Below are 22,127 nucleotides of genomic sequence, written 5' to 3'. Positions count from 1 at the left end.
AAAGACTAACATTGTGGCAAGATACCTGGCAGGGGAGTATACCAGGGGTTCTGAGAAGGCCATAAGTGTCATATCGCATCGTTGGAATTCTTGGAGACATTGGGGATTGACTTCCGCAATTATGCCGGCATGTCCCGAGTGTAGAACTAGCAGCCGTCTAGTTGTTTCCCAAGATGGCCACCACCATTATATCAGTGCATCCTAAGCAGCGTTACCTCTGGTTGCAACCCTTTCCTCTGGTTGCAACCCTTTCCTCCGGGTTCAGATAAGACGCTAGTTGTTCTCTTCCTTTGCTTCTTCTGCCTTCTCCCTTTTGCTGTTCTGGCTCTCTCCTTTGGTCTGTTTGGTCCACCTTTCGCTGCCTCGTTGTTGCCTTTCCTCCTGCATCTTCACCTTAATTCCAGGAGTTCATCCGCAGCCGTTCATGTTGGGCAATTTGGCTGCCCTGTTGCTCTCTGTTTACAATTTTCCCTCTGGAACTCGCTATTTATCGAGGACTGCCTAACCTACATCCTGGCACAGGGTTTTGTGTGCCGCAGTTTGCTTTTTGCCCTGCAGCAGTTGCCTCCCTGGTGGTCGCCCTACTGAAGCTGTGCGCTCAGTCGAGAACGGTGGCCTTCAACAGAGGTAGACCCTATCTCTTCAAAGAGAAACTGAGTTTTCGTGACCAAAAGGAAACGAAAAAGAAAGGAAGGGCACGAGCGACATCTCAGGATATTCCAGGTGAGCCCTCGAGTGAAAATGCTGACGTATTTGAGAGCTTGCAATGTCCAGAAGATATGGCTAGCCTGGAACAGTATCAGGAACTGGTGACTGTAGTACAGGGTCTCACCCAAGAAGTCCAGAAGTTGAGGACTGAATATTTGACCATACGACAACATTTGGCTGCTAGAGAGGAACAGAGCAGTGATTTACCGCCTTTGGGATTTTTTTGGGGGGGGGGGAGTATGAAGGATCTCCTTGTAGACTCAGTGAATTCTTGGATGCTTGCACAGTGTACTTCACCTTTCGCCCAAAGGCGTATGTTTCTGACCGCGCCAAGGTCGGACTTTTGGTTTCCAACCTGGTAGGTAACGCTCTAGCTTGGGCTACGCCTCTGGTTACTGCAGCTGATCCAGCCCTGCAAGATTATTCAGCCTGTGTCCGTTTATTTAAGGAAAGGTTTGAATGGCCAGAGGTACTGTATTTTTCCTATGAGTTTTTTCTAGACATCCGGCAGGGTCAATCTGATGTATTGACGTATGTGACCAATTTTCAGAGTACGGCCTCTGAGTCCGGCTGCCGTGAATCTGCTCAACAGACTATATTTAGGCGCAGACTCAACAAAGACATTAAGGACGAATTGTCACGAGTTGCTCACCCTGGGACCTTCTCTGAATTGGTGTCCATTTCTCTCCAGATTGAGTACAGGATGACTGAACGGAGATCTGAACGGAAGAAACAAAGAGGTTTTGTGTTTCTGCCTCCGACTGTGCCTACCCCTACCGATGGAACTACCGCTGATGAACCTATGCAGGTAGGTTCTGCTCGAAGACCATTGTCTTCTACAGAATGCATGAGAAGGAGAGATTTGGGTCACTGCTTGTATTGTGGATCTCGAACACATTTGCTCCGGAATTGCCCTGGCGTACCTTTCAGTGTTTCCTCTTCTTCTGCTCTACCTGTCCACTTATCCGTTCACTCATTACTTTCTGCTTCACTGCTCCCACTCACTTCTCCTAGTATCTCTAGTCCTTCTTCTTACAATACATTCTTTAGGCGTGATTTACGCAACTTCAATTCCTCCCGCTTCTACGATACCTGTATTAACTCCCTTCCTTCTCTCAAAAACTTTTCTACTCTCTCTGCCGACAAAGCTGCATCCACCCTTTCTTCATCTCTTGCTTCCAGCCTCGACCAACTTTATCCTTGTTCTCCTTTTCAACCTACTCGCAAACCTGCCCAACCCTGCCTTTCTCCCCATCACTGTGCTACGCGCAGGGTTGGATTGGCCCCTCGGCCTTTCGGCCTGTGGCCGGGCTGCAATCGTCCCTGGGGGGTGGGGGCCGGTTTCTGGCAATGCCTGGGCCGGATTGAACAACAACAAAAAAATATTCTGAAAAAATACATTTTTGAAAAATAAAATATATATTTTGGAAAAAGAAAATACCTTCAACTGCATAATTGGATGTTTTATTTGCATGCATGATGTGTGCATCATAACATGAGGCATGCATCATTCGCATGCTGCTGCAGCATGCAAAGTTGAGGGGCCGTGGCTGCCGCCGGGTCGGCGGCAGCCACTGTGCTGCCACTCCAGGGGGCACAGTGCCCCCTGGGGTTGCTTTGCTGTTGTATTAGTGATATTAGTGATAAACAACCAGTTTTAGAGTAGAATAAGCATCCATTTTAGACTATATATTTTGCCTTTCACAAGTTGCAGTAATAGCATGGTTTTTTTTCTGCCGTTGTCTCCGTTATGATCATCACGAGACATTCCATCTCGGTGTCCGCGGTCACTTTACAAAATCCTTGTTCCTAAAATCTTCTGTACAGTGTAGAAATATTTGACCATAGCACATCAAGTGGCCATTGACTTCATTGTGCCACAATGAATGCTTTGTTGTAATGCGTCTACCTTTCCCATCTCACTGGCATGCTGTTCAGGATGTTTGTTTGCATGTATGAGGTAACGAGTGCTCATAGTATGGGATGTCCTGTGAGTGCGCTGATTTCCCTATCTTGCCAACCTCTGAAACCTGAAAGTAGATGCATGCAGGCTTGACATGCGGCCAACTTTGCACCGGACCTGCAGATTAACTTAACTGGTCTGCTGTTAAATCTCAGTTACGAGTTTAATGGTATCCACTATAGAATAATTGCTGGTTTTACTATAGCCAATATGATAGCTCAGTGGGTTGAGTGCTCGCAGCTGCGATGTGTGTGTGATCTGCAGGTTCGAATCCCAGCAAGGCCATCTCAGCCTTTCATCCTTCTTAGGTCGATAAATGAGTACCAACCCAGGCTGGGTGATATTGTATGCATATTTGTTCTATAAAAAAGAGCTTAAGCGTAAGTGCTATACAATAACGTTATCATTTTGCCATGGACGTCTGCTTGCATTCACAGTAATTTGACAATATGGATCTATACACACAGATATTAATGATACATATGGTGATCCATTCTTGTATGAAATGTACATCACATTAGTGAAATCATAACCACATTTTTCGTAGTGTACTTAGGAACGATGCTACTTCCTGTTTTGTCAAGGGGTGAAAGGTTGTGTTTCATTGCTTCCCAGGATGTTACTTTGGGGTGGGGTCAAATGACATCACTTCCGGTGATGTCATCAGAGGTCAAGGGTCATGAGGCAAGGGGTGGGCCAATTTTTTGAGGCGAGAGGTGGGCAACTTTTTTTGGGTGTCTGGGACTATTTCTGGTCCCAGTCCGACCCTGGCTATGCACCGCTTTCTTCGTCGCCTCGAAAGGCGCTGGCTCAAACTCTGTTCTCCCACCAATCACGCCACTTTTTTCCTATCATACTCTCTATGTCAACTGTATCAACTCTGCCAAACGCGCTTATTTCTCTGACATTCTCCATTCTCAATCTACTCACCCTCGACGTCTATTTCAAACACTAACTCGGCTTCTTTCTCCTCCTTTACCAGATCCTTCCATTAATTAACCCTTATCAGCATCTGACCTCGCAAACTTCTTTTCTTCTAAAGTTCTTTCTTTACGCCAGGACATTCTACTGTCACCTTCTTATAACCCCTCTCCTTCACCACTTCCTACCCATTCCAACACTATCTTTAACTTCACCTCTGTTTCAGACTCCAAGGTGGTTCTCCTCTTGGCTAAAGCTCACCCCACTGCTGCCCGTACTGACTCCATTCCTTCCTCACCCTTTCTTAAAATCTACCCGATGCTGGTACCCTTTCTTATCTCTTTTCTCAATATCTTTCTCTCAACTCCTACCTTCCCCTCTGCTTTCAAACATGCCATCATCATTCCTATCTTTTAAACACCTACAGCTAATCCCCTTCTTGTCTCAAACCTTCGTCCTATATCTCTCTTACCCTTTCCATCTAAACTCCTTGAGCGTCTTGTATATTCTCAAATCTCCTCATTTATCTCTGGTCTATCTCTTCTTCCTCCCACTCAGTCTGGCTTTCGGCTCCGTCACTCCACTGAAACAGCCCTGACTTGTGTGATTAACTCTCTTCTTACAGCTCGTTATTCTAAACACTCCTCTGTCCTTATTCTTCTCGACTTATCTGCTGCATTTGACACCGTCGATCACTCTTTGCTTCTGAACTCTCTCTCCTCGTTTGGCTTTCATGGCTCTGTCCTATCGTGGTTTTCCTCTTACCTATCCAACCACACTCTTGCTGTCTCCTGGGGTGGCAACACCTCTTTACCTCTTCCCCTCAATCATGGTGTTCCTCAAGGATCAGTACTTGGTCCCTAATCTCTTCTTTTGGACTATCTCACCAATTCTATGCTGATGACACTCAGCTCTTTCTTTCGTTCTCCTCTTTCACCCCTGATATTCACTCTACTCTCTCAACTTCCCTGTCTGTCATCAGATCTTGAATGACCTCCCACTTTCTCACTTTGAATGCCCCATTTATCTCCTTTTCTCCTTCCAGCATATCCATCTCCACTATAGCCCGCAATCTTGGTCTTTACTTTGACTCTAACCTTTCCTTTGCTCACCATGTCTCTCTCACATCCCACGCCTGTCGATTTCATCCCTACAACATTCGCAGCGTCCGCCCTTTCCTTACTTTCCACGCCTCAAAACTTCTCATATCATCGTTAATCTTTTCTCGACTTTTCTATTGTTCTGTCACCTTCTTTGGTCTTCCTCACTCGCGCCTTGCTCCTCTTAAATCTATCTATCATTCGGCTATTCGATCACTTTGTGCTCTCTCTTATCGTGACTCGATCTCTTCTTATCTTGCCTCACTTGGTTGGTTGTCTTTCCACTGTCAACTTAAATACAATTTTCTTTGCCTAGTGTTCAAATCTCTCTACAGACTGGTCCCTGACTATCTTGCATCTTGCCTTTCATTCTACTCTCCCTCGCGTTCTCTCCGCTCCTCGGATCTCTTTAGACTGGCTGTGCCCTGTCCTCTCTGCGCTCAATCCTGCTTTTGCTCTTTTCAGCTCCTCGCTCCTCCTCACTGGAACTTGCTCCCTCTGTCCCTTCGCTCTATTACTTCTTACTCCTTATTCCGTTCCTCCTTAAAACTCACCTGCTTCAGTACCTGGATTGATTGTTACCGGCGGTACCTGATGCATGTTTTACTCCACTGTTCTTATATACTTTTGATCTCCTATGTAAATCACTTTGGATAAAGGCGCTATATAAAGAACAATAAAAATACAAATACAAAATACCTCCTCATAGGCAGGGAAAAGACCAACCCTGGACCTAAAAGGGACCACGGTTCCGGGTCGATTCAATAGTCCCTGTTTTTACCCTAATACACCCCCGGTAATGGGAGATAACCGATTGATGGTCTTCCGGGTACACCTTCAGGTACTGCAAAGACCACCAATGGAAGTGTTTGCCCTGTTGGATTGCGGAGCGGAAGGCAATTTCATGGACATAGCCCGGGCAAAGGAAAGACATATTCCCAGAGAAGACAAGACAGAGACAGTTCCGGTTGAAGGTGTCAGCGGCTCTCCTTTGGTCTCTGGGCCTATCACATAAGGGACTCTGTCAATTAACATGCACCTGTTCACCATCGGGAAAGCATTTCTTTTGACCTCACCTGAACGCTACCTTCCCCATTATCCTTGGTATACCATAGTTACGCAGGCATTATCCTGCTATAGACTGGTCAAAGAACCAATTCAGTTGCAGCCCGACTACTGATCCACCAACTGCAGATTATCAGGCAACAAAGGGGAAGACAAGGGTGTTCAGTCAATATGTCTACCTTGTAATTCTATGCATTCCTGCTAAATACAAGAGATTCAAAGATGTTTTTGAGGACAATTTGCCCAAGGAATTACTACCACACCAATTGGAAGACTGTGCCATCGATCTTGTTCCTAACGCATCTGTTCCATTTGGTAGGATGTATCCTTTATCCTTCCCAGATGAGGAAGCACTCAAGGAGTATCTGGAGAACAATGTCCAGAAAGGGTTGATCAGGGAATCCAAGTCTTCTGCCGTAGCTTCTGTTTTTCGTTTCCAAGAAGGACACAAAAGAACTGCAACCATGCAAAGATTTCCGTGGCCTTAATGGTGTTACTGGATGAGATCGCTACCCCATGCCCTGGATTTACACTGAGCTTATCATCTTCTTCGAGTCCGTAAGGGCGACGAGTGGAAGACCGCCTTTAGAATGCCCTTTGGGCATTTTGAATACCAAGTAATGCCTTTTGGAATGGTCAATGCCCCAGCGATCTTTCAACGATTTATTGGTAAGGTCTTTGCCGAACTCCTTTCCCATTCCAAAATCGTTTACTTGGATGATATCTTGTTTTTTTCCTCTTCTGAAAATCAACACAGTCCGCATCTATCCTATATCGTCTTCGCTGCCATAAGGTTCTGGTCAAACCAAAAAAGTGTGTGTTTAATGTCTCTTCTGTTCCCTACTTAGGTTTCACCCTGTACAAGGAAGACCTTTTGTTTTTTCCGGCTCTATCAGAAATGTCGCCAGGCCCAGTACGGTTGTCGCCTGTCTGTTTCTATATCCTTCCCACTCACCCCCTCCTCCCACTCTCCCCCTCCCTTCCTTATCTATTTCTTAGCTCTTGCATTATCTGAAATGTCGTCAGGCCGAATACAATAGTTAATTTCACTTCCTTACTGTTCATGGCCTACAAAAATGTCATTGTATTTTCCCTTGTTCCCTCACTTGCCTTGAAGCGCTTTGAAACACATTGTGTATAGGTGCTATATAAATAAATTATCATATCATATCCAGATGGATCCCCAAAAGATTAAGGCGATCATGCAGTGGCCAGAGCCACGGTCAGTTAAAGATATCCAATGTTTATTTAGGGATGGCAAGGTTTTATAGGAAGTTTTCAGGAACCTTTCTGAGATTGTCTTGCCCTTAACTGCCCTTCTCAAAAAGGGGGTTCATTTTAGCTGGAATCAGGCACTAATTGGGCATTTCAGCAATTGAAGTCCCTCTTTTGTTCCTCTCCGATCCTTATTCAACGGGATCAATCTTTGTCCTTTGTTGTGGAGACTGGCGCATCTGGGGGTGCTATTGGAGCCGTTCTTCAACTTGGTCCGGACAAGGAAGAACATCCTGTTGCCTACTACTCCTGTACACTCACTTCTAATGAGGTTAAGTATTCCATTCTGGAGAAGGAGTTGCTATCAGACAGGCCTGTTCAGAATGGCATCATCTTCAGCAGGGTGCCTCACATCCTTTTGAGGTTCGAACCAACCACCGAAATCTTCGGGTCCTCCAGCAGATGGAATGCCACAACTCCCACCATGCCAGGTGGGTGTACTACTTTTCTCAGTTTGATTTCTTTATCACATACCTCCCTTGTGATAGAAATATTCTGGCAGGCAGTCTTTCCAGGAGCTTGGGTGCATTCATCGAAAACAGTTCACCAAAGGAAAGACTCCATTCAGGAAAGAGGCTTGTCTTTGTGGTCCACTCATTCTTGCAGGATGTGAGGGACGCCTCAGTAGATTATTCTCTGCCTCAGTCTCTGGACCATCTTTTGCCAGTGAGAAGGGATGACTGACTACTTCTCCTGGATGGAAGGCTGGTTGTTCCTACCTCCAGATCTCCAAGAAAAGGTGCTATCATGTTGCCATGACGCCAAGACTGCTGGAAATAAGGACCTTTTTGCTACTCTCAATCTCATTTCCCATACTTTTTGGTGGCCCACCATAAGGAAGGATGTTTGAGAGTATTTTATTTCCTGTGCAGTCTATGCTCACAACAGGTATTCTACAGCTAGACAGTTGGGACTCTTGCATCAGGAACCCCCGCCCCTGACCCCCAAAGGACCATGGCAACACGTGTTTACCAATTTCATTCTAGATATTCCTCTTTCCCATGGCTGTACAGCCATAATGGTCACTGTAGATTCATTCAACAAAATGGCACATTTCTCGCCTTTATCTGGGATCTGGGGTTCCTACCACTCCTCAGATGGCCTTGATGTTTCTCAGGGATATATTTCGATTACATGGACTCCCGATCACAGTTGTCTCTGATAGAGGCACTCTGTTTACTTCCTTGTTCTGGTCTATGCTTTGTAACCTTCTGGGAATACATAGAGCCTTATCTTCTGGCTATCACCCCCAGAGCAATTGCCAGACAGAGAGGCTCAACCACACCGTGGAGCAATACATTTGTTGTTTCAACAACAAAGAACAAACAATTGGTGTGAGGTCTTGCCTATAGCTGAGTTCATGTCTAACAATACCATCCATACTGTTATCGGCATGAGTCTACTGTCCTTATGGCTTGCATCCCAGACTTCCTGCTTCTGCATTTCCACCATCCAAGGTACCTTCTGTGGACTCTCTGCTTCAGACCCTCAGACACACGAGGAAGCCTACAGGAACCTGACGATAAGTAAGAAAAGAAACAAGGCGTACGCTGATCGAAGTAGGAGGAAATGCCCACATTGCAAGATAGGAACCAAGGTGTCTACCAAACATTCGCCCTTCAAAGCTTTCTCCACGTTACATTGGACCCTAAAATATCATTTCCAAGATCAGTCCAGTAGCCTTCAAACTGCTTCTTCCAAAAGGTCTGGGTCGACTACATTCTGTTTTTCATTCCGCTCTACTTAAGACTTACCTTCCTGACAGATACCAACGTAAGAAGAGTAAATCCCCTCTCTTAACCACACCGGAGACCGAAGAATTTGAAGAGTCCAAGATCATTGATTCCTGGTACAACCGGGGAACCCTCCAGTATATTGTTCATTGGAAGGGCTATTCTGAAGCTGAAAGATCTTGGGAGCCTTTACGGCAGATTCATGCCTCTTGATTGCGTCTTCAATTCCATTGCTGTCATCCCTGGAAGCTGGGCAATCCCCGGTTATGAACGGGTAATACTGTCATATATCATCATTGGAGTTCTTGGAGACATTGGAGATTGACTTCCTCAATTGTGCCGACATGTCCTGAGTGTAGGACTTGCAGCGGTCTAGTTGTTTCCCAAGATGGCCGCCGCCATCATATCAGTGCATCCTAAAAGCATTACCTCGCTTTGGAACCCTGTTCCTCCAATTCGGGTAAGACGCTAGTATTTCTCTTCCTATGCTTCTTCTGCCTTCTCCCATTTGCTGTTTTGGCTCCCACCTTTGGTCTGCTTGGTCCACCTTTCCCTGCCTCGTTGCTGCCTTTCTTCCTGCAATTCCACCTTGAGTCCAGGAGTTTGTCTGCAGCTGTTCCTGTTGGGCAATTTGGCTGCCTTTTTGCTCTCTATTTACAATTTTCCCTCTGGAACTTGTTATTCATCGAGGACTGCCTAACCTACATCCTGGCAAAGTGTCTTTTGGGCCGCAGTCTGCTTTTTCTCTGCAACGGCTGCCTCCCTGGTGGTCACCCTACTCGAGTTGTGTGCTCAGTCGAGCACCGTGGCCTCCAACAGAGGGACCTTATCTCTTCAAAGAGAAACTGAGTCTTTGTGACCAAAAGGAAAAGAAGAAGAAAGGAAGGGCATGAGCAACATCTCAGGATATTCCAGGTGACCCCTCCAGTGAAGATACTGACGTATTTGAGAATAAGAGAAGTCCATAATGAAAGTCCTGGCTGTCACGTGGACCAGGCATTAGAACCTATAAAAGAACTCTGAACATTTTGAGAGGATTCCTGGCAGAGGCGTGCTCCAGACAATCCTTCAATCCTGTATTAATGAAAAAAAAAGTCTCCCTTCATGCAGCCATTCTACCGCACGCCTGGAAGCATCTTCAGATTCTTAAACACACGTCATATGGGGGGAGTTGAAGGCATTGCCCACTTGATACGAACGTTGCATCATTGACAATTCTGCTGTTTTCACTAATGTTCAAATCTAGACAGCACCAGATAAGACTTTGTGATATGAAACACCCCAAGAAGAGGCCCTTTTCTGTTTGGTGACCCACCCCTCAAGGTTTCTGGACGTGCCCTTGTCCAAGGTGCGCTTCTGTGGGCAGTGACATTGTTTCCAAAGTCCTTTTAAGGCTTTTGCCACCTGGGAACAGACTCTGGACCTTGGGAAGCCCATGAAGGGCCCTTAATGATCTTGCAAATCTCCTGGGCTCAATATTGACAGGGAAGAGGGACTCAAAGTCAATTTCCTGCCTAGTCCCTGCTTACACAAAGAGTCTATTCCCTGGCCACTCCCTGCTTACACACAGAGTCAATTTCCTTGTTAATCTATGCTTACACACAGAATCCATTTCCTTGTTACTCTATGCTTACACACAGAGTACATTTCCTGCCTACTTCCTGCTTACACATAGAGTACCTTTCCTGCCTACTCTCTGCTTACGCACAGAGTCCATTTCCTGCCAACTCCCTGCTTACACACAGAGTCAATTTCCTTGTTACTCCCTGGTTACACACGGAGTCCATTTCCTGTCTACTCCCTGCTTACACACAGAGTCAATTTCCTTGTTACTCCATGCTTACACACATAGTCCCATTTCCTGCCTACTCCCTGCTTGCACACATAGTCAATTTCCTGCCTACTCCCTTCTTACACTGAGTCCATTTCCTGCCTACTCCCTGCTTACACACAGAGTCAATTTCCTGCCTACTCCCGCCTCACACTCTTGAGGACGGAGACATGTGTGTATTGTAAAGTTCCATCCCTGAGGCCAGGAAACAGGAGAGGGGCAACCTGGAGGCTGGGGGAGGCCCCTGCTCTGTCTGGTTATCTCTTAAAGTAGTATCATGAAGATCCTCTCCGACCGACCCTCCCAGGTCCAACTTGGGTCCTTCCTCTCTGTTAGGGAGAATTCTCTGTTAAGGCTAATTTCCCAAACCTAGTGAGTCCCCCAGCAGCTTTGCTGGATTTTTGGGGTTTATTTTTTTCTCCTGCTAAGAGTGAGACTCTTTTTCTCCCACTCTTAGACATGATTTGAGATATCCTTTGACTTTGTAATGTGTTTTATGGGCTATGGGGTCTTTTACTCCATAGGGTTTCATGTGGTTTTTGGTAAGTGTGTTACACAGCACCCTCAGTGCAGTAACACAGGGGTGTCATAGTGACCCCCAAACATAGACTCCATACCCTGGGACTGACTACTGTCTCCCAGGGCATGTAAAGTCACCATTGACTTTACTAGTCTTAAATTGGGAACAGAACCAGTACAAACCATCATATTGTGGAAGTACTGGTAGGGGTAATTAGATTGCCCCTGGGTCTGTTTTTCGAGGGGGCACTGTGCAGTCCCCCCTCGTCGAGTTTCTGGCTGGTGGCGGTGGTTACCACGCAAAATATTCCACCGGAATATTTCCTATGGGATTTTCCCATTCATTTTAAGCGCACCACTTTTTGGTGCAATGTTAAAGATACCGCCGGGTTATTTATTTAATATTTATTCCCCGGTTGGGTCTTTTTTCTGGAACTCAGTTTTAAAATGGCGTTTGTGTTCGCCTCTGTAACTCCAACCCAAGTCGAGCCCTTTGTTCCACTTTTTGGCGGGCTTCTCCAAAGAAGCCTCCAAAAGTGGTGACACTCTGTCTGGGTCTGCAGGATGTGTGGGAGGGTGGTTTAGGCACCCTGGACTGAGTTGCCTCGGCAACACAAGTCGCACTCTTGTGTGATTGGCCCAGTGGTGAGCCGCCCGGCTCACCACTTAGCATGTTTGAGTGACAGCTAGGACTGATGAATGGGGGTTTTCTGCATAAAAGCAGGGCTTTGGGGACTGGAACTTGAGAAGTCACCACAGGACCAAAGAATCCGAAGAGGGAGAAGCTGAGCCGACCTGCAACGACAACACCACCGGTGGAGCCCTGCTGAACCGCCTCACCACTTCTTCCAATGACAGAGGAGATCTTCATCCCGAAGGGTCTTCTTCCTTTGACTGGTAGGGATAACCAGTTTGCCCACCTTTTCGCCTTCCTGGATCATCTCGTGGCTGCCTTGCCTGTGCCAAGCACCCCGGCAACCAGTATACCACGTTTTACCACTACCGCGAATAAAAGGGTAGTACCTTTTAACCGGAGAACTCCGTGGCTGGTTTCTTACCTGGCACTTCGACGACCTTCAGCTGCCCTCCACGTCGAGATCTTCTCTTCCTCTGGACGACGCTGCGACTTGCACCCGATGCCAGGAACAACTTCCCCCGCTGGAGGATCCGCTCCACTTCCAAGGTACTGTATCCACCTGGTCTCCCTCGCAACGGTCTGTGTGGGGTGTCTCTTAAATCCTCAACTTACCACTTGGGTTGGCCCTAGGCTGGCTAACTGAACTTTTATGAGCTGAACTAATTCCTTTTTGAACTCTTTGCAAGACTTTTCAAGCCTCTTAAACTGTGTGATCTTGGGCGCATTGGTGTTCTACTCTCTCTAAGAGGGAGCCTGGCCTCTGAACATTTTTGCTCACCAGTAGACTTTGACTTTCCTGCCTTGCTGGGTGCTTCTAAAGTATTAGTGTTGTGTGCTTTTCTAATTTCTGCCTTTTCCCCTCCCTTTTTTGATAATAATAATAATAATAATTAGGCACTTATATAGCGCTACGAACCCTCAGGTATCTGAGCGCTGCTTATTATTACCCACGGTGTGTGGTGCTCATTTATCGACCTCGGAAGGATGAAAGGCTGAGTTTGGCCCCGCCGGGATTCGAACCTGCGTTAGCAGGCTCTGCACAGATGTCAAAGCGAGTGCTCTACTCGCTGTGCCACTTGACCGGCTGATAACTTATTAGAGTGCCATCTTTAGTTAAGCGCTCACCTCTATCTGAAAATAAGTGGTGTTAACTAAGACTTGTCTAATAAGGAATAAGGGATGTATAGATATTAATAGTGACTGTGTTATGAACTTGCTTACAGTAATAGTGCTGGAGTGTTTCTAAAAGTGTGTCTTTAAATAAATAATTATATACTTTGATGCCAAAGCTCTGGTCAGTGTTTGCTTGTACTACTGTATTTTGGTACCTATCTTGTATACTCTATATACTGTCTAACTCTTCTTGAGAGAAGTCTGGCTGCTCAGCCACAGCTACCAGGTAAATCTGGGTGGTACAGACTGCTACCAATTGGGTTTACTGCCTACACCTGTAGTCTAAAGCCTTTTGCAGTGGTCCCTAAGGTAACTGCACAGGTTTCATCCCCCAGGGCTCTAACCTCTCTCCTTGGCTGTTCAACCAATACCTGGCACTCCTTGCCCACCGCATCGCCGCCCTCTGCCCCAATTTTCAGTGCTATGCAGATGATACCCAGCTCAGTTGTAGGCTACCCTCGGCCTCCTCCTCTCCTTCCTTCATCTCTGACTGTCTGTCTGCTATCCAGGAGTGGTGTGCCGCCAACGACCTCTGCCTTAATGCCAGTAAGACCGAGATTCTACTCATCGGCACACCCTCTCCCTCCTTCCCTTTAGCTCTCTGGCCGGCCTCTCTTGGCCCTCTTCCTGCTCCCACCTGCAAGGCTAAAAACCTCAGGGTCATCTTCGACTCCACACTCTCCTTCTCTCCTCACCTCTCCGACGTCTCTAAGAAGTCACACTACCAGCTGTACCTCCTCAGAGGTATTCTTCCTCTCCTCTCCTTCCCCCAGAAGCTCACCGTCTCCAGAGCCCTGGTTCTCTCCCAGCTGGCCTATTGCAACAGCGTCTATCTAAATCTGCCTGCCTCTACTCTCCGCCCTCTGCAACTTATCCAAAACAGGACTGCGAGACTTGTCCTTGGCCTCAAGCCCAGCGATCGTATCTCTCCAGGACTGCAATCTCTGCACTGGCTCCCAGTGGCTGCGAGGATTAAGTTCAAAACCCTCTACATTATCCACAAGGCCTTTTGGGGCCTGGGACCTCATTACCTTCAACTCTCTCTTCCTAAATATCTTCCTTCTCGAGCTCTTCGCTCATCTGCCTCCAACTCCCTCAGGGTTAGCTGCTTCTCCAAGCAATGAGTTGGAGGTCGATCTCTCTCCTCGGCTGGGGCCTCCCTCTGGAACAGCCTTCCTGCCTCCGTGAAACTCGGAGAGAACCATCTCGGGTTCCGGAAACACCTCAAAACCTTCCTCTTTGCTTCTGCTTTCTCTGCCTCTCTCCTCTGCTGAAATTCCCTGCCGATTCTGCACCGGTTACCTGGCCACCCTTTCTGATCTTGGGGCCAAGTCCCGCCCTTTGCTCACCTGCCCTGCCTCCCTGGCAACCCCCTGCACTTGGGGACTGGTTCTGAAGTCCCTTCAGTCCCATTACCAGCACTTATGTCTGCTCTTACCTTGCACTTGCCACCATCAGGCTGTTTTATGTATCGTATTTATTCTTCTTTCCCATGTACTGCACTGCACTTTCCCCTTTCCCTTCCCCTGGCACTCTTCCCTTTCTCCCTACCCTCGCACTTGCACGATCTGAATGACACCTGGCCTAGTAGGATCGTTGTCTGTCTTCCACTGTTTTCCCCTCCCTTGCCTTGTCGCGCCTTGAAACACTTGTGTATAGGCGCGTTATAAATGCCATATCATATCCCCAGAGCCTCACCCCTGTTGCCAGGCTGCCTGCTTAACACCAAATGAATGACAAGCACTATTGCCTGAATGCCCATGCCAGAGAAAGGTTGGAGATAGAGAAGGGTCAGAAAGGAGCAGGAGGGAGAGAGAGGTCCCACGCAGAGAACAAGCTTTGGCCAATCCAAGACAGACAATGGCTAGGTGGGTGCTAAGAAGCAGGAGGAAATACCTGCGGGGTCTGGGCAAGGGTTGCAGTCAAGGTGCAAGCCCCTTGCCTAATGACCAATGGCTTTTGCCGGAGCAGATGTAGGAACGCCGCATTTACGCGCAGGCTTTCAATCATCTAAATTGTTTATTCGGTAGTAAAACAGCAGGTACAATTCCCGTGAAGAAAACTACAGGCACAGCCTTTGGTAATAACGTTGCAATGTATCAGCACAAGTGAACTATGGTTTGAGATGAGCCTCCCACAGACAAGGGACCCAGTTACAACCTTAGCATAGCCAGGGAAGACCCTGTACGAGAAAGCCTACAAGCTGCAACATTTGTGATCTATTAAGGATTGCAGCAGTTACAATCAGAGAATATCACGAACAGTACGAATAGGGAGACTGGAAGAACAGCCCTTCCACCTCTCCTCATCCCCTACAGTGTGCCACCATTCATGACTAATTTCAATAAGAATCACGTGATGAAATAATGAATTGGGCAGTAGACCTAAGAAACTTAAGAGGTGTATAGCTTAAGTGTGCCCTGACGAGGACCCAACGGGTCGAAACACGTGTAGGCAGATAAATGTAGGTGTTATTTTAGGTCTCTTGGCAACCAACCGTATGTATGTGTTGAGTATAGAAGGTTACTAGATCAATTTATCAGAGACAGGTTCCAAATCATTTGTGGCAGACAATCTTGGGTGTTATTAGTAGTTTACAAGATTAATTTGTGATCTGGTGAACTTCTAGACCAGAGACAGGTACTAAATCATTTATGTTTGGAGAGTGGTGAATTGTATCAGTATGAGAATTCATTGATCTCAATGGGATATTCTGTTAGTACCTGACTTTAATTTGAGGTGTGCAAGGTATACTTTGTCAAATTATACATAAAATACTGCACTGCTCGCAGGCAAATCTTATGACATTACTATCTCATTGTTCAATTTAGGAGAAGGGCAGAGCGCGGACAAGTAGAACAGTTGTCCCATTTGATTCCATAAAGGTGGGTTGGGGTTACTCACCAGTTCTACCAACACCGCAGCCAACACTCTACCATTAATGCCCCCCCCTTCATTTTTCTCACAAATATATTGAGTTTGTAATTTAGAGTAGGCCCTAAGCGCACCAAAACCAAGCACCCCATCTAGGCTATCCCGGCAGAAACACATCCACTCGCTTTTACTTTCCATCCTAGCTGCACAGATCCACTGAATGTCGAAGCGAACAAGACCTTTGCTGAACTGTAGGTTCTAGACCCTGAGGAACGGTCAGTGCTCACAATTTATTTATTTATTTAGAGATGTATAAAGCGTGCCAAACCACAGGACAATTTATTTATTTATTTATTCATATTTGTTGAGCGCGCAGCAGCCCGGGGGCATCGTGGCGCTTGTTACAGAGAGGGATCAAAACTTAGTTACACATGAAAAAACACACACAGGCATGATTATTGTACAATTGCATAGGACAGTTTGTAAAACATGTAGTGGCGAGCGTTTTAGTTAAAGAGAGTAGTGTTAAGGATTTTTCTAAAGGCAGGGAGAGACGTTTCTGCTCTTAGGGCAGTGGGGAGCGCATTCCAGAGCTTTGGGGCTAAGTATGGGAAGCCTGTCCATCCTGCTTTGGCCTTGTTGATTCGCGGTACAGTGAGTTGGTTGGTGTAGCATAATCGGGCAGGCCTAGCAGAGATGGATCTATGGAGTGTGTCTGAAAGATAGGGCGGAGCTGTGCGGTGGATGCATTTATGCGCGGTCGTGAGAATCTTGAATGTGATGCGTTCTTTGACTGGTAGCCAGTGAACGGACTGTCTTGCTTGTGAAATGTGGTCTCTTTTTGGAATGCTTAAGGCTGCTCTTAGTGAATTATTTTGGATGATTTGAAGTCTGTTTACGTTTTTTAAGGAGGTGCCAGCTCAGAGCGCGTTACAGTAGTCAAGCTTTGCATCTATGGTAGCTCTGGATATTGAGAGACAATTTTCCTTAGTTAAGAATGGTTTAATGGCGTTGATGAATTTAATACTTAAGGCAGAGGCAGAGACAATAGCGCTGACTTGCTTGTTCATTGACAGTGTCGCATCAATGTCGACCCCTAGAGTTTTGACTGATGATAGGACTGGGATGATGCAGTTGTCAATGTTGAAGTTGGAGTAAAGACAGTCTAGCTTGGCTAGAGTGGACTTTAGGACAAGAATAAGAATCTCAGTCTTGTCCCTGTTGAGGCATAGGCCATTAGAGGCCATCCAAGCTTGGATGGTGGCGTAGATTTGCCTTAGTGCTGTGGCGTCTTGGTGACAGGAGCCTGTTAAGGGAAGGAGCACCTGGGTATCGTCAGCATAATTTGTATATGTGATCCCAAGTGCATCAAGTTTATCAAAAAGAGGCTTTGTGAAGAGATTGTACAGCATAGGGGCAGTACAGGATCCCTGTGGGACACCACAGTGTATGATGGTGGGGACTGCATTAGCTGTGTTTGAGAAGACGTTCATAGCTCTTCCTTCTAGGAATGAGGTGATCCAGGAAACAGTTTGGTCGGAGAAATGGGCTGAGTGTGTGAGGTGTGCGGTGAGGGTTTTATGGTCAACAAGATCAAACGCCGCTGAAAGGTCTAGGAGGAGAAGGAGGGCGGGCTTCCCATTGTCCAAGATTTGAGTAATTTGATTTTTAGATCCAGCAGGGCTGTTTTGGTTCCGTACCCTTTGCGGAATCCTGACTGTCTGTTTCCTAGGATGGAGTTAGCTTCTAGGTATAGTTGGATCTGGCTGTGAGCTGCCTTGTCTAATATTTTGAGCAGGAATGGGACGGTTGTTATAGGCCAGTAGTTGTTGGGCTGTGCAGGGTCTAGTATTGGCTTTTTTAAAAGGGGGCGCACCCAAGCCTCTTTAAGGCTGTCAGGGACGATGCCCATCTTAAAGAAGGCATTGATGAAGGCGGTAATGAGTGGGGCAAGTGGCTCGGCGCATTCCTTGATGATCTTAGGCGGGTATACGTCACCTTTGCATTGCGATGGCTTCAAGTATTTCCGGATGTCTTTGACTTCTGTTTCTGAGATGTCATTAAAGGCGAATTTAGGGACGTTGATAATTCTGCTGATGGGCTGTGTTTGTGTTTGCTGGTTAAGTTTCAGTAAGGCATAGTGATGGTCAAGGATTTTATATTGTATAAGGTCTATTTTTTGGAGCATGGCGGCTTGTATGCTAGTGCACGAAGCTTCATCTTTAAGAATCTAATCTGTGGAGATAGGAGTGTCTGTGAGTTCCTTAAAGATGGTGAAGAGTTCTTTGGATTGCGAGTTGGTGTCGGATATTCTGCGATTATATGCTTCAGTTTTGGCATTGAAAACGGCATCTTTGTATTTTTTGGCAAAAGTTTTGAACAGTTCTTTGGTGGTATTGCTATTTTTTTTGTTTGCGCCTGCCGTTTGTTATTGCGTAGGGTTTGGAGGTCTTCTGTGAACCATGAATTTGAGTGGAATTCCTTTTTTCTTTTGTGTCTTCTAGTCAGGCAATGGAGTTGACTGCGTGAGTGAGGGTGTCCTTAAAAATATCTACTAAGATGTTTGGGTCTTGCGAGAAAGGCGGTGCTAAGCACGGGATGTCAAGATAGGGTCGTAGGTTGTCCGAAGTGAACTTTTTAGAGCTTCTTGCTAGAGTGGCAGGTTTATGTGTAGTAGTTTTAGTACTTGGAGCTGTGGGGACAGTGAATTGTATACAGCTATGGTCTGTCCAGGGGTAGACTGTGTTAGAGGTTATGGTGGAGCCACAGTTGTGGTCGAACAACCAGTCCAAAATTCTGCCTTTGGAGTGGGTAGGGGTCATATTTTCTGGGAAACGTCCAGGTCTGTGAGGTCCTTCAGAAATGAGATCACGGCGTGATCATTGGGATCATTGAATCCTAAGTTGAGGTCACCTAGGAGTAGGGTTTTAGTAGTTTTTTTAATATTATCACTGAGTAAGTGGGTGATTTGACCTTGGAAGTCTGCCGGGAGTCCTGGAGGCCGGTAAATAACATGTATGTTAATAGTGCTTTTTGGGGAGAGTGATAATGTTCTGGAGATTGAGGGCTTCCCTTCGAGGAAGTCGCAGACACATCCTGTTCCACAAGATTTAAACACCAGGACTGGTGAAGGTGCCCCACAGCAATTGTAATCATTGTGGCATTCAGGGTGCGTCTGAATGTCTGTAAAGTCCTGCCAGTCACTGGTGTTGGAGAGACAGTGAAGAGCCTTTTCTAACCATTCCAGAGAGAAGGCACCCACCTGACCTTTTCCCACCCACCCAGTGTGGCGAGTACATTTAACAAATAATAAATTTACAAGGCAGGAAAACGTAATGAACCACCTCCAGATTAAACTTCCAACTGTGAGCAGAGAACCAAAGACTGCTAAGATCACCCACTTCTGTGTTGGTCACACCAAGAACATGAACAGCTGCCCAACCCCCCCACCCCCTCCCTGAGCTGGAGACCTATCCAACAAAGCATGGAGGAATTCAAGCCACCTCCTTGTGCAGGTAAAACACACACAGGTGGGGGCGTCTGGAGGCACTGCGACAAACATGTCCCAAAGAACAACAAAGACATGACTGATAGACATCAATGTCGCTCAATTCAAGAGCAGGTGTGCAATTTTTCTGCTCCTGGAAGAATTAAGGAACATGAACTCAAGAGTCATTCCCCTCCTCCCGTGAGCTCTGCTCCCCTACTCTGGGGTATCCATTATTACTGATAACTGAGGACTTTTAAAGTAATATGATAAGATATGGACTTCTTCAAAAGGAAGTACGCCGAGCCAGACGTGGGATAACAAGTCTTTACTGGGACCACAGATCAAGAATACAAGCGGTAAGTACATGAGGTAAGTTAAGTTGATATATGTGCAGGGAGACATCCACCGCCCCCCCATACATTACAACTCAGCTCTCTCTCTCTCTCTCTCTCTCTCTCTCTCTCTCTCTCTCTCTGGAACGCACATCAACATCCACCCAATATTCCATGTCATGTTCCACACCAACAATCTGTCAAGTACTGGCCACTCACACCAGCCAAAAGGAAGTAAGACAACAAACATAACATAATCCCCGGGAAAAGGTTCTCACCGTGTATCCAAGGGTCCCGATGGTTACCAGACTCTTGAGCAGCGGATAAAGTGGATTCCTCTGGCTGCTCACCTGGAAGTGAAACATGCACTTTTTGCCCCTTTTTTGGGAACCAGCCTCTCCTCTCTTAAGGCATCAACAGAAGCGGATCCCGTAGCCTGGGACCTGCCAACCTTCTCCCATGAGGCCTGTACCCCTACCCAGAGTGGATCCCACAGCCTGGGACCTGCCGAGCTTCTCCCACGAGGCCTGTACCTCTACCCAGAGTGGATCCCACAGCCTGGGACCTGCCAACCTTCTCCCATGAGGCCTGTACCTCTACCCAGAGCAGATCCCACAGCCTGGGACCTGCCGACCTTCTCCCATGAGGCCTGTACCCCTACCCAGAGTGGATCCCACAGCCTGGGACCTGCCGACCTTCTCCCATGAGGCCTGTACCTCTACCCAGAGCAGATCCCACAGCCTGGGACCTGCCGACCTTCTCCCATGAGGCCTGTACCCCTACCCAGAGTGGATCCCAAAGCCTGGGACCTGCTGACCTTCTTCCATGAGGCCTGTACCTCTACCCAGAGCAGATCCCAACGCCTGGGACCTGCCGACCTTCTTCCATGAAGCCTGTAACTCTACCCAGAGCAGACCCCGACGCCTGGGACCTGCCAACCTGCGGACCTTCTCCCCTATGGCCTGTAACTGTAACCAGAGCAGATCCCAACACCTGGGGCCTGCAGACCTTTTCCCATGAGGCATGTACCTCTAACTGAAGCAGATCCCGACGCCTGGGCCTTGCTGAGCTTCTCCCATGAGGCCTGTAACTCTTAACCAGAGCAGATCCCAGCACTTGGGACCTGCCGAGCTTCTCCCACGAGGCCTGTACCCCTACCCAGAGTGGATCCCACAGCCTGGGACCTGCTCACCTTCTCCCATGAGGCCTATAACTCTACCCAGAGCATATCCCAACGCCTGGGACCTGCCGACCTTCTTCCATGAGTCCTGTAACTCTAGCCAGAGCAGATACGACGCCTGGGACCTGCCGACCTTCTTCCATGAGGCCCGAACCTCTACCCAGAGCAGATCCCGACGCCTGGGACCTGCCGACCTGCGGACCTTCTCCCCTATGGCCTGTAACTGTAACCAGAGCAGATCCCAACACCTGGGGCCTGCAGACCTTTTCCCATGAGGCATGTACCTCTAACTGAAGCAGATCCCGACGCCTGGGCCTTGCTGAGCTTCTCCCATGAGGCCTGTAACTCTTAACCAGAGCAGATCCCAGCACTTGGGACCTGCCAAGCTTCTCCCATGAGGTCTGTAATTCTACCCAGAGCAGATCCCGATGCCTGAGACCTGCCGACCTTCTCCCATCTAACCAGAGCAGATCCTTACGCCTGGGTCCTGCTGACCAGCGGACCTTGTCCCCTATGGCCTGTAACTGTAACCAGAGCAGATCCCAACTCCTGGGGCCTGCCGACCTGCAGACCTTTTCCCCTATGGCCTGTAACTGTAACTAGAGCAGATCCCGACTCCTGGGCCTGCCGACCTGCAGACCTTTTCCCCTATGGCCTGTAACTGTAACCAGAGCAGATCCCGACCCCTGGGGCCTGCCGACCTGCAGACCTTTTCCCCTATGGCCTGTAACTTTAACCAGAGCAGATCCCGACTCCTGGGGCTTGCAGACCTTTTCCCATGAGGCATGTACCTCTACCCTGAGCAGATCCTGATTCCTGGGACCTGCAGAACTTCTCCCATGAGGCCTGGACCAGGCCTTCAGACACATCCTAAAACACCCTTGTATAGACTACCGATTTCTGGAGATAGGAACAGTAGGATTATGGTTAACAAGTAGTCAAACTCCATACTGTCCCGAGTGCCCCTTTAAGTAGCGCAGTACCTACCTTCAGGCATTAGAGGCCCTGGATGACGAGTCAGCAAGACCTGATATGGACAGAAAAGAAAGATGGACACCGCGTGAGGCTTCCTTTGTTTTCTCTAAACAGGATTTTGTTTTTTTGCATATGAATCTTTATTAACTGAATAAATTAACAATAACATTATATGTTTATTGGACATATTACTGAACAGAGTCAGAAAGTGCCGTCTGTCCAACTGTCTGGTGATTATCAGCCAATGATAGAAGCGCAGACTACAGGATCAAAGGTTCTGAGGGGGCCATCACCTCCCATCACACCCAGATAACTAAGAAAACTCATCCACAATTCCGTAGTCACTCACCT

At 47.3% G+C, this 22,127-nt stretch overlaps 1 long non-coding RNA gene across 1 annotated transcript in view; it reads right to left on the bottom strand.

The window, feature by feature from the left end:
- The window catches only part of LOC138522063 (uncharacterized), a 30,182-nt gene extending 8,352 nt beyond the window's left edge, over window positions 1–21,830 (bottom strand). Inside the window, exon 1 of the long non-coding RNA XR_011283227.1 lies at window positions 21,789–21,830. This is a non-coding gene — a long non-coding RNA (uncharacterized lncRNA). The remainder of the gene's footprint in view (window positions 1–21,788) is intronic.
- Window positions 21,831–22,127: the final 297 nt, after the last annotated feature.

This window comes from Ambystoma mexicanum, chromosome 13, assembly GCF_040938575.1.
Source record: "Ambystoma mexicanum isolate Mex_15411 chromosome 13, UKY_AmexF1_1, whole genome shotgun sequence".
Taxonomy (NCBI): Eukaryota; Metazoa; Chordata; class Amphibia; order Caudata; family Ambystomatidae; genus Ambystoma; species Ambystoma mexicanum.
The sequence above is the reverse complement of the archived record's forward strand: the minus strand, read 5'-3'. Positions and strand labels throughout refer to the sequence as shown.